This window comes from Cyanistes caeruleus, chromosome 3 (genome assembly GCF_971803275.1).
Source record: "Cyanistes caeruleus chromosome 3, bCyaCae1.hap1.1, whole genome shotgun sequence".
In the NCBI taxonomy this organism is placed as follows: Eukaryota; Metazoa; Chordata; class Aves; order Passeriformes; family Paridae; genus Cyanistes; species Cyanistes caeruleus.
Window position 1 is genome coordinate 17,934,857 of NC_141703.1, and position 13,373 is coordinate 17,948,229.

General features: G+C 39.7%; 1 long non-coding RNA gene across 1 annotated transcript; it reads left to right on the forward strand.

The window, feature by feature from the left end:
- The first annotated feature begins 1,611 nt into the window (after positions 1-1,611).
- On the forward strand, positions 1,612-10,372 carry LOC111922932 (uncharacterized). Its single transcript, XR_015285378.1, has 4 exons — positions 1,612-1,907; positions 2,240-2,367; positions 8,820-8,915; positions 9,844-10,372. It is a non-coding gene; the product is annotated as an uncharacterized LOC111922932 (long non-coding RNA).
- The last annotated feature ends 3,001 nt before the right edge of the window (positions 10,373-13,373 follow it).

Sequence of the window (13,373 nt, forward strand, 5' to 3'; positions counted from 1 at the left end):
TGCTGTCTTCACATTCACACACTTGTCTGTTTTAATGTTTTAAGAGAGGAATAGAGATTTGTTGCAAAATAGGTGCTACTTCAGTGCAGAGCTGTCTCCTGCATTGCCTTTTAGCAAAACGCTTGGCCAGAACCTTACATTATTTGGGGACCCAGAAGACACCAATTACTGTAAAACTAAGCAGAGATGAGAAAAATACCTGTTCAAGATATTTGAACTGTCCTTTGCAGAAACTCTCTGGAGTATCATTCCCTTACAGAATAATCCTTTCTGTGGTTTTGTTCAAATCATATCACTTATATTTTACAAAAAAAGATGATCTTCTCTGATCTCAGCTTAGAACAGAAACCATGGCAATACCTAAATGTTTGAAATATTGCCCCTGAAGGCTATGTCCATGATTTCTTATTGCATCTCTACTGAAGGAGTGATTTCCCAGAGCACAGTGATTTGGTTGAGCTCCCTCCTTGTCACTAGAGTGTTTACATCCTAATCACTTACTTTTCTGTTGGGTGTGTCAAGCACTGAGTTTTGAGAATGGCAGGATGGGAGTGTAAAACCACACAAACACTCCACTCACCCATTCTTGTTCCTGTTGTTTGGGGCTTTTATTTTTCTTTTCTCTTCGACTTTATATCAACAAATTCAGAATCTACCAGACCAGCCAGTTAGAAACATGGGTACTTAAATAACACACGCCACATTTTATACCACGTCAGTTGCCTGCCTCTGTGTTTATTTTTACTGCAAGCAATTAGTGAGTAAATTACTGAAAGAATTTTCAGATTAAGAATTGAAGCCAGATTTAAATCCTTTACAGGAAAAGTCCCTGATCAGAAGATTTCACAGCTTCTTGCTGACATTTTCTTGCTGGTGAGTATGAAGCAACCACACAACTGGATCTGCCTGGGGTAGTGCAGCAGTGAGATCACTTCTTTTCAATTTTTATGGCTTTTTTGGAGCTGAATTTTATTTCCCTGCTCCAAAGATACAAAGACACATGGAACCCATTCCTGTACACTGGACATGTGTTTGATTCCACATATCCAACAGCTTTGACTTAAAATTGTGCAGAAGTGTGATGTACATCAAAGATATTTGTAAAGGGCTGCTGGGCAGGAGAAGAACCCCAGACCCATTTGGCCCTAGAGTAGGAGATAAGGGGAGGTAACTGAGGGCCTCAATTGGCATCAGATCCCTTTGTACAAAGAAACAAGTCAAGACTCCTAGATCTCTCCTACATCTATGTAGGGACACCTAAAGTCAGGAGATTAATTAAATATTTATAGATAGAATGTCATTGGTCCAGCAAATCAGTTTAGTCTTCAGTGTAATTTTTTAAAATGCATTCATAAGAACAGGAAATAAATTTTATAAAAATACTATTTTGTTAATGCCACCTCCCCATGACACTACAGAGCCCACTATTAGCTCTATTACCAAATTCTTCTAGCCTTCTTGGTGGAAAAGGGAAACTGAAAATAATGCTATCCCAATTAGATCCTTCTGCTTCTTGCAAATTGTGATTGATAAATTCTGGTGTCAAGTCCCTGAGGGCTAAATAGCTCTGTTTGCAAAAATCTCTTTAAGCTGCTGCTGCCTTACCCTCTCATTCCCACCTGTGCTTAGTGTAATTTATACAGGCCCAACTAATGATTGCACTGACCTGGGGAAGGTCACAAAGTGCTGCAGAAATTAGAAACAGAAAGGATCATGTCTTAAACAGGTTTTACTAAAGACTGTTTCCATGCACACCTCTGCCCTGAGAGCTTGGGTTCTTATTGAGCTGAAAATGAAATTACCCCAGTTTCTTTGAACTCTTCTCAGATCTCAGCTGGTTTGGGAAGGGTGACACCTGTTACTCTGCTTTTGCACCAGCATGAGATTTCACCCCTGAAGTCTCCCATGTGAGTAGTAACTAAATATAATCTCTCTTTCAAATGTGTGATGCTATGAGATAACAGTCTGACAGAGGGTCTCTGGCTTGAGAAAAAAGGCTAGATGTGATAAGGACTTTCTTCCTATTCACATCTGTCACTTTTATCTCAATCTGTGAGTGAATGTCTTGTTTTCACCAACTCTCAATTTCAAGATTTTGACTTTTGCTTTGCAAGACGTTCCACTGAAGCTACAGATAAGATGCAACATATAAATACTGATTATCAACTCTTCCCCCAGACAGCAGTAGAGATGTCAACAGCACAGAAAATGGTACATTTTTGGCCTCTTTAAATTTCAGAAACTGTGAACTTTTCCTGTCAATGAAGTGTTTTCTGAAAAGGCATTCTGGTTTTGAAGAGAACAAAGCCCTGTGCTATCCAGTGATACAAGATGAACCAAAGATACACAGGCATTCTGCAGTTCACAGTGAGTTGTGTTGGTTCATCCCATACAGAAGGGGCTTTAAATTCTTTTCTTAAAGAGCCTTCCAGCATGAGGCAAGGCAAAGATCTGAGATACATAAAATGAATACATTATATGTCCTTAAGTGAAAAAAAAAAAATCAAAAGCCAGGCACATGCTGTGCCTACTAAGAGCATCTCTGAAAGAGCTGCTTGTTTAGGGCTCAGCCAAGGCCCTTTTGCAATAGCTATACTATTCCTGGGTTCTGATTAAACAGAGCTGGAATTTATAACTGCACTAAATTTTAAATTTTTATAGTTAACAGACAGCATATAAAAATTTTAGAAACAGGAAGAGTCATTTGTGTCTCCTTCAATCTGTTAACTTTGTCAGCTGCTCAGCCCCACCATGTATATAGGTGGTCTGAGAGAAAATTTCAGTAGTTTAACTGGGCAAAGGCTATGAGTGAATAGATAGAGAATATGCAGATCTGCAGTGGCATTTGGTTTTTGCCACTTTTGTTGGTCACAGAGAAGCCAAGAAGGGCCATGTCTGAGTGGTACTTTTAGAGGGGATAGCACTTCCCACACAAGCACTAAAAGCAACCAGTTCTGTCTTCTCCCCTTCTCTAGGTGTAAAGCCTTTTTTAATACATCCATTTGATTAAACAGAAGGAGAATGCGAACTCATCAAATATATCTATAATATATGAGGGTACAGCTCTCCTAACTTGTGAGAAATTGCATCTCGTTCCACTAAAGGTAGATTTGGCTTCAGGTTTGCCCAGAATACATTTTCCTTCATAATTTCCTTCTATTTAATCAGAGCAGTGGGTTGGGTGGTACAGGAGAAACACTAAACGAGTCTCAACAATGTAGAGAACGTGGTAGCAAGTGTGCCAAAGTGATTATATTTCCTCTTGTCCCCCAAATGTGGCAGTTGCCATCCACCCTCCCAGAATGACCGTGGAGTGGCCATAGCTGCAAACAGTTGAAGTAGACCATAAAGACAGATCAGAAAGTACACCTGACCATTAGGACTGATCATCTCTAGCAGTAATGCTTGAATTCATAGCTTTCTATACCTTTCTGTGGAAAATATTTATGAAGGAAGAGCCCCCCATCCCAGGAGTTACATTACCTGCATCAGGAATTATCCACTTTGGATGACCACTGCTTTTTGCCTAAAGCACTTATAATTTTCTCCCCCACAACAAAAACAGCATCTTTCAACCCAGCAACAATCTGTACTGAATTCCTTATCTTTTTAAAGTTGCATTTTTCAGGGAATGAGGAAAAGGCAAGAGGAGAAATATGACACACTGTCAATTTTCTCTTGAGCCATATCTGTAATGTACTCCATGGGATCCTGTTACTTTAGGCAACCACTCACAACTGAGGGATTGCAGCATGTCACCTTTAATTGGCATATCATAAAATAGTTTTTAAAGCATTGAACATTAAGGGATTTAAATCTCTTTAATGCTCCTGGATGGAAATTTCTCAAAGTTCATACTGAGGCCAGACCCTCATAATAAATAGAAAGGCAAAAAAGCAATAACACAAATTAATGACATGGATTGTAGAAAAAAATTTGAAACAGTTGAAATAAGATCTCTGAGTTCTGAGGTGCCAAATAAGCCACAGCAGTAAGTGGGAGGAAGGAGAAGAAATTTCTACTCCTTCACCATGCTGAGTTAAAGTCATTTATTATTCTCCAAGGAAAAAAAAAACTATATATTTCACTACAGGAAGTTCCAGATGTGTGAAATCAAACCAAGACAAAGGAAGGACCCAATCCAGAAATCAGATTTACATAGACTGAGGTACAGCAATATGAAAACCATGGAGTTGCAGTAACAAAAAGATACTCTGGATAAAAAGAGAGTATTAACTATCAGAGATGGCAATATTTAAGATATTTAAGACACTCAGGTATACAATGCAATGTGAACTAGCTAGGGAGATACAGTAGCTGTCTTTTCCTAAATATCCATAATAACCATGTCCAGAAGTCTGTGGGTATCTAAAAATGTACATAGAGATAAGTACTGCAAAAAGTGGCCATTTTAACCAACTCTAGCATTTTACTAGCAAATTCTTTGTAAGGTAAAATCAAGACCCAAAATGTTTATGTAACTGAGTTTGCTCACTATGCAAATATTTCAAAAATTATGTAGGCAATGTGTGTCATTAATGAAAAGATTCAAAACCTAAAAAGCTCTGCCAGAAGTTGCCACCCCTAAACTTAGCAACGCATATTTGGACTTCAGTGTACCAGGTCTGGCAGGGGGAAGCTGCTTTTGATAGCACATTTCTTCTCTTACCACAGGGTCAGTCAAATAGTCTCTTGTCAGAAATTTTTTATCCAAAATAAAAGTACTATTACACAAATCTGTTCTTATTTTATTAAATCCTAGCACCTAGCATCCTAGGTGATAATAGTGGGGTTTATTTTTATTGAGATTTACTTTAAGAGTGTTTTGGTAGGTTTTAATGTCTGACCTAAGTATATTTTCATTAGTCTGCAGCCATTACTGTTATGCAAAGTATTTGAGTGCATGTATTTGTAAGTACCCTTGTAAATTTGCATGGTACATAAGTACAAAAAATTTTCCATAATAAATGCTAGTCCTTCAAGCAGCAAATTCATTCTTGATTATATAAAACATTTTTCTTCATTCTATCTGAATTATTCCAATGACTTAACAACCTCTTTCTGCCTATATTAAAAGGATAAACAAGTATGTCATTTGTAATTACTATAATCTTTCTGTCCAAAATCTTCAGTCACAGCTGACTGAAGTTTTGGAAACTTCAAGTTCAAGAAGAAAATGCCTCCAATTTAGTATTACTTACCCATAACCTATAATTGCCAAATTTCTTTCAGCATCCTGTAGCCAAAGAAACTTATAGTTTTTCTTTTTTACAGACCCTTCCCTAATTCTAAAAAACATTGTCCATAGAATCACAATGACTTCTGTATTTAAGGAAATCCATCTGTTAGCTATTAAATTATTTAAGTGCCCCCTTTTCCCAGACCAAGTTTGCATTTAGCAGGTTTCTGGGAGCAGCACCCGGTGTTCATCCAGACCAAGCCTACAGCTGAGAGTAATAAAAGTCCAGGACTCTGACTAATGGTCTGTAGTGACCAGATCAAGGCTGAATCAACCCTTCTTACACTGAATCAATATTTTAAAGTTAGGCTCAACCTACACCAAAGCCAAACTAGGGACTTCTGTCCTGTCCTTCACAACAGAATGAATGATAACGTAAATGGTTTAGATACATGCTTTAAGGGGGGAAAAGAATTTCCTTCATCACTATGGACTTATACTCAATTTAAAGCTGAAAATTATTATTTCTTAATCAAAATGAATAGAAAAAAAGAAGACCTTTGAAGGCAACTCATATAGTAAAGAGCCAGATACAAAACTGAAGGGCCTTGATTTTTAAAAGAAAGCTCAAGGGACTGGAAACACTTTAAAAGCAGCCTTTTGAAAGTTATGAAACTCCCTTAAACAACAAAAGATTGCCATGACTGCCAGATCAGATAGAATCAGTGTAGCAAGAAAGTCATCAGCCAAGTATGAAGAGAAGGTTGCACTTTCTGGACACCAAGGCTAGGAAAAATGGAAAGTACATATAAAAAAGTGTAATTTGATAACTGCAGAGAGAATAGCAGAGGGAAGTGGCTGATTGCAGGGTTAGAGCATAGAGAGGGTTGAGTATGGTTGAGATTCTGCCAATCAATAAAATTATAAACTAATAGGTGACTTTGGGCAGATGAGCTTTATTAGCTGAAGATTGGGATGGCTGAAAGTAAAGAGGAAAAAACCATCTTACCTGAAACAAAAAATTTGGCATTCTCTCTAATGTTTCCCTATATAGTCATTGTCAAGTTGTCTTTGAACAACCCTAAAACTATTCTCCCTTTCTGTTTATAAGAGAAAAATAAGAGACCAAATACACACACCTTAGCATAAGATTTCAAGGAAAAATTTATTACTAAGGCACAATAAATGATCTGCAGACAAGGACAGGAAAAAACACCTGCTGGATGAGAAGCCATAAACAAGGTGTAAGGGCAGGTGATGCCCAGGGCTTTGCTATGCTTCAGAGCAGGGAATATCTGTATTTTTGTTCAGCATCTGCCATGATGATTGTCTCCACAGTAAAAATACTACCATGTATATTAAGGATATCTGATCTTTCACTGGGAGAAAATCTATTTACTCATTGAACTAGGTACCTGAAAAAGTAACACTTCAAAAGTCCTAAAGCCATTCACTCACAACCTCTAAGGGGGCACATCTGTACTTGGGAGAGACTGAGATACAAAAGCATCTTAATGGAACCTTCCTTCCAGGAAGAGATGTCAGTTTGACTCAAAAAGTCACCCTGGAACTCACAGAAAAACAGGTCTCAGTGCAAAATTTCCTAACAGCAAGTGTGACATAAAGGTTATGTTAGACGGCACCTTTCCTATGCTGGGCTGAAACAATCAGCCTGGGTCACTGCTCTGTGCATCTGTCCCAGCTGGCAGTTTGATATTGCAATGTTTTAAGTTTCTTTCACAAAGGCATTTTGTGTGGGGCTTTGTTGCTCTATTGGGAACAGTGAGAAGAACGACACAGACTCTCTTGTGGAGTTGAACTGGAGAATTTCTTTCGGTTTATTACCTCAGGTCTTTTTTATAGACTGATACTTGAAAAGTACAGAAAAGAAAACTCTTATTGGTTAGTGAACTAACACATCACCATCATTGGTCAGTGGGGTTCACCACCCCTTGACCTTGCAAGAAAACAAGAAACTGACAAACAGCACCTGCAAGGCTGTCTTCTATCTCTGAGGATTGTTTTAATTCCTCCTTATGATTTCCCATGGCAACTTTCTCAGGCAAGAATGAGAAAGTTATGAAGCCTTCTATTCCACAGGCACTGTGCTCCCTGCTTCCATAGTTAGCATCCATAGGGCTTTGCTGAGGCTTCCATAGTTTAGTGCACACCAGTTTGTTGTGGAAGAGCAGCTGTTGAGTAAAAAAGCCCAAGCTGTACAGTAGGGGAACAAGGATATTTAGCAGAAATTTCCTGGAATAACATACATGCATGGCTAGCAAGCTTTACAAAGCTTCCACAAATTTAAAAAATACAGTTACTGCTTGCATGAGCTCTGCAGGTGTTACAGTGGCCTGACTGAAGGCCATTGTACACTGGGGAGACAGCAATCCCCAGTTACAGCAATTTCCCTGAGCAGTCAGGCCCGTGCTGTGCAGTGCAGTGCTGTTCTGCAAGCCCAGCCTGGCCTTCAGGCAGTGTTGTGCTGCACAAAGGTTTTGGATGAAGGATAAACTCAGCCAGTTTGCTACAGAGGAGCCTGAAGGCAGCTCCCACTTGGTATCAGGGATTAGGCCATCAGCCTAACCCCACCTTTCTCTAAAAGTATAGCAAAAAAAACCCTAAATTTGACAGTAGAAATTATCAATAGGGCATTTTCTTGTAGGAAAATTCTATAATAGCTCAAATGATCAAAATGGACCAACCTCTTCCACAGGCAAGGTCTGCACTTTGTGGATCTGAGGCCCCTTCAACTGCACAAATTTGTGGTCTTTGACATCTAAAGGGATGTGATATTATCAATACTACTTTATCCTCCAGGGTTAGTGCTAATAAATAGTATTTTAAAAGATTCCTTATGGAGTCTGAGTGCTTTTCTTACAAGGATCACAATGGACCATCACCTCTAGAACAGGAAGCCTTTTTGATTCTCAAAATGAATAAAATAACCACATCCTTTTTAAAAGACACAGAACAGTTATGCTCTGCCCTTGTCAGCTGCAATCTATATTTAAGAACAGCGATGCATAGGAGACTTTACATGGATTGTTAAGACAGGGTTCCTCTTCTCTATAATCAGCCCTCTAAAACTTAGTCATATCGCCTTAAGCCAAAGCTTAGATTCTCTATATATTGAGAAAAGAGGTGATTCAATAGCAATCCATCCTTTTTCAAGACAGGTATCCAAAAAAGGCAAAATTAAGCTTCCTCTGCAGGTGCACTTAGTGTGTCCATAGCAGCCAAGCCTGATCTTCAGCCAGCTTAAACTTCATATCTGTTATGGGTTCAAAGTTAAGTGAGGTGATTTACACTGCTAGTTGGTACTGACAGAGGAGTAAGTTTTTGTTGGAAGCAAAATGTTTGCAACATAATAAATACAAGATAACTATATACATCCATTTATATATATATTTATATTTAAAAAATCCAACATTCTGAGAAATACTTTTGTCCATCTGATACTGCTGCCTTCATTCACTTTGTTATACCCTCGGTTTGCTCCACAGTTTTGCAGATGTTTCTCCAGGTAGCAATGAATGATTCACCTGCTGACACAGACCAGAGAGAATCACTGCCCTGTTGGTGACTGGTACAACCCACCTCCTGTTTATGCCCTCTCACACTCTCTGTACGCTTGCAGGAATTTGTTGTGACCTCGAGAACTGATTATAAATCAGTGACAGGTAGTTGATCTATCAGGACACCACAGCTCTCTGCAAGGAGCAGGCTGCTTGAGGTAAGGCTGCTGTAAAGTTATTGCAGACAGAGCTGAAGATAAAGGAGTAGAAAAGCACAAACAAATTGTGGTGCAACGGGAATTTATTTGCATAGAGTGCATTTGCTACCATGTCATGTTGACGACATGGGTCTCAAGTTTGTGCCCCAGCTCAAATTTTTTCAAGCTTTTGCAAGCCTCTAAGTACACTCTTGTCTGGAGATTGGAATGGAGATGCACCACTGGGGAAGTACAGGCCTTGGGATGCAGGGGGGAAAGGAAAGCCCCTGAGCACTGAACTTTGGAGGCTTTACAGACACAGAGTAGAGCCTCCTTGGCTGGAGGAACTTGATGATGAATTCAAGCAAAGCTACCTGAAGGGGTGGGTGAGTGGGTGTGTGTGTGTGTGTGGATGTGTGTATAGATATATCTCTATGGACACACATAAGCATATGATGGGGCTGGACAAAAAGAAGGGTATTTTTAACAATTTCTCTAATATATGTATGCTTAAAATGCTTTTGTTCCATAATTTACTGACTGAGTCACCTGTAAACAATTTTCTGATATTTGACTGACTCCAAATACAAAGCTGTACACACCAAAAAAACCAAAACCAGATTGTTTCAATCTCCTACTTAAATAACAGCTGAATCTAAGAACTCAAGAGGAAATAGTTGGATTAAGACTCTGTATATTCCTAACTTTAAGTAATTCTCTAATTTACCATCTTAGGTCAGAATTTCTTAGTGATGTTTGAATGACATCCATCAAACAAACTCTTCTTTTCTCCTGTATTTCCTTCTTGCTTTCAAGAAAATAAGTGACAGAAATGTGATAATAAGTGGCCAATTCTTTGCCTGGATACTTCTGGTTTGGCTATTTTACTGCAGGGCTTATCTTTGTTCCAAAATGCTGGAATTCACTAGGCTTTTTCTTCTTGCCTCAGACACTTCCCCCTTACCGGAAATTGGAAAATCCCAGCTCCATCTGCCATGAAATGAAAACAACAGGAATATATGTAAGCATGCCAGTCACATTACCTGGCCACTTTCCAGGCTACTGGGTACTGTTCAACTTGAACTTGGATCTACTGCATCCCTGACAGGCTGAAGGTGAGCTGAGCCCAGAATACCTTCTGGTAACCCAGACTGTCACCTCTTTACCAGACCAGGTCTTGTCTACTTATTACATGTGAACAAGAATTGGGTGAGACAGGCTCTTCCCCTAAAGAATATTTCAGAACTCAATCTAAACTTGCTTCTCCATGAATGTTTCCAAGTACAATTGAGTACAGAGGAAGAGTGGACTTGAGAAAATCTCATTTAAGGATTAATAAAAGATTGGTTGATGATAAAGGTATGATAAAAATTTCCCTGTACCTCTACCTCCCTTTAGGTTTCTGCACACTACAAGTGGATGCAATCTTAAACCTGACATATAGAATAAAAGAAAGTTTCAGTATGGGCATGAAAGCACTGAACTCAAAAAATTTTTATTAAAGCAACACTACATTTACACAAGCTAATTCTCTGGAACCTAAGTACACTCAGCAAACTAACACCTGAACCCTCCTCTGTACTTCCAGGACAATCTTCAGAAAGGAGTTAATGCCCCAGAAGGAAAAAGATAAATATGGTGAAAGTACTGGATTTTAGTTAGGAGATTAGAAAAAAATAATATAAGCCAGGACAAAGAATTGGGAAAAAGTATAGCTAGACTTATGACCTTCCCTAAAATACTGACAGTCAAGTAAAAAAAGCAATCACAGAGGCTCATAGACCAGAAAATCCCAGGATCATGTTCACTCAAGGAGGCAGGTTTTTAATTGATCATCTACATTCATAACACAGTTGAATGTATTGTAGGAAAAAAAAAAATGTACCCAGCTCCTCCAGTAACAGCCAGCCAAGGCTGGCATTGGATGTCCTTAACTCAGCCTTTCAGGAGCTGTGTCAGTGGCTGTCCTGAGTCCCTGATCCCCCACACCAGCCACTGAGGACCTCAAGGTTGCCACAGTGCCCCTCTCCTGGCTCTGGGACTGTACCCAAGCTACCTTCTGCCATGCTCAACATGCTCCATCAGGTACTGAGCTCACAAGCACAGCCCAGGGTCAGCCCCCAGGGCACCCTGCCTGCAGTGCTACTGCCACGGGGGACAGAAACCTGTCCTTGTGCTGACCCTTGCACACCCCAGCCCCTGGTCTGGACACATTCTCTGGGCAATTCAAATATATCAATGACAGAGCATACAGCATTACAAAGCTAGAACTCACCATCTACAATGCCATTTGCAAAAGCATTTCTTTTAGTGTTTAGACACACTTGATACTCACAATTGGGGAAAAAAAAATCATATTCAAGGTCAAAATTTTCTCAAACAGAAAGAGCTTATCCCTTCCTGCAGTAGTCCCAAAAGACACACAACTCATTTTTCTATTTTGTCTGTACTGTGCCATTTTGTCAGTTCAACAGACTCTTGAACTGTTTGCAGCCTGTAAAACCTATTTTGTTGCTATGGTGACCAGCTCTTCAAAATATCACTACCAGATCAAAAAAAACAAAGTGAAACAAAAAAAAACCCCACACATCTGAGGTCTGATGTTTCTGCTATGATTTTGCCCAATTTCACAAGAAAATTGTTCTACATTTAGGACCTTGAGAGATAACTGGTGGTTCAAGACAAGAGCAAAATGCTGAAAATATGTTTCTTCTGTGCCCTGCAGCTTTAAACTGGGGCACTGCATTAAATCACTCCAAAGAAATTATTGGAACACAACTCTCTGAAAAGCATAGAAACTTCAGAAACACATGATGCTCAAAATTTATATTTGTAGCAGATTTATTTTTAATTTCTACCTAAATGTAATACTAGCATTCAGACCTTCAGATGGTCTACAATTGCTTAACATTAACGTTGTGAAAGATCTTGCCACAGATATTTAAAATTTACAAGATTTGCCTACCTTTCTTGTCAATATTAATCGAAATGTTTGGCATTATTGGGCTAAAGACTGTATTCACTACAGACATTAAACTACACTGTGCATTGATAATCAGATGAAGCACCAGCTACCAAGTAGGTTTATTATGTTTCTACTGAATAAACAGTTTAATAGGATGATCAGGTGATTGATCAGACCCAGCCAGTAAGAAAGGTGGGTCCTCTTTGACTAATCTGATATTCTATGACAAGGTGACTCACTTAGTGGATGAAAGTCAGTCTTTAGATGTTGCCTATCTGGACTTTAGTAAAGCCTTTGATGCTATTTCCCACAATATTTTCTAGGAGAAATTGCCTTCCAGTGGTGTGGATGGGTGTACTTTTACCTGCCTGGGTAAAGCTGGCAGGACAGCTGGGGCCGGAGGGAGGCATAAATGGAGATACATCCAGTCAGTGGCTGGTCACAAGTGCTGCTCCCCAGAGCTCGGTGTTAGATACAGTTGTATTTCAAATCTTTATCAAGTATCTGGCTGAGGGGATTAAGGGAACTCTCAACCATTTTGCAGACACCAAGTTATGGGGGAATGTTGATCTGCTGTAGGGTAGGAAGGCTCTGCAGAGGGATCTGGGCAGGCTGGATCAATGGGACAGGTCCTGGACTTGGGTTACAACAACCCCAGGCAACACTTCAGGCAGGGGGAAGAGTGGTTGGAAATTTGCTCTGCAAAAAGTGACCTAAGGGTTCTGCTTGACAGAACTTGGCTGAACACAAACTAATGAGTGCCCACATGGCCAAGAAGGCCAATGGCATCCTGGCCTGGATCAGCAATAGTGTGGCCAGCAGGAGCAGTGAAGATGGACCCCCTGTGCTCAGCACTGGTGAGACAACTCAAATTCTGTGCTCAGTTCTGAGCTCCTCACTACAAAAAAGACACTGAGGTGCTAGAGCAAGTCCAAAGAAGGGCAATGGAGCTGTTGAAGGCTCTGGAGCGCAAGTCTGATATGGAGTGGCTGAGGGAGCTGGGGGTGTTTAGCCTGTGGAGAACAGGAGGCTCAGCATGAGATCTTAGCACTCTCTACAATTCCCTGAAAGGAGGTTGTAGCCAGATGATTTTTGATTTCAGGTAACAAGTGACAGAGCAAGAAAAAACTACCTCAATTGTACCAGGAGAAGTTCAGATTGGATATTAGTAAAAATGTCTTCACTGGAAGGGTTATCAAGCACCAAAACAGACTGTCCAGGGCAGTAGTTGAGTCACCATTCCTGGAGATATTTAGAGGAAGGGTGGATGTGGCACTGAGGACATGGTTCAGTGGTGGACTTGGCAGCCAGTTAGGTTAGTGGCTAGAATCTATTATCTAAAGGGTCTTTTAGAATCTAAGGGATTGTATTGTATTGATTTAAAACTATCAGCTTGGAAGTCTGCTTTGCTCAACTATTCTCAACATGCATTGTAAATCAAAAGGTGGCAATGAAGATAAATGTGTTATTTTTCTACAGATGAGACATCAAAGAAAAGCTGTCTTACATAGTGA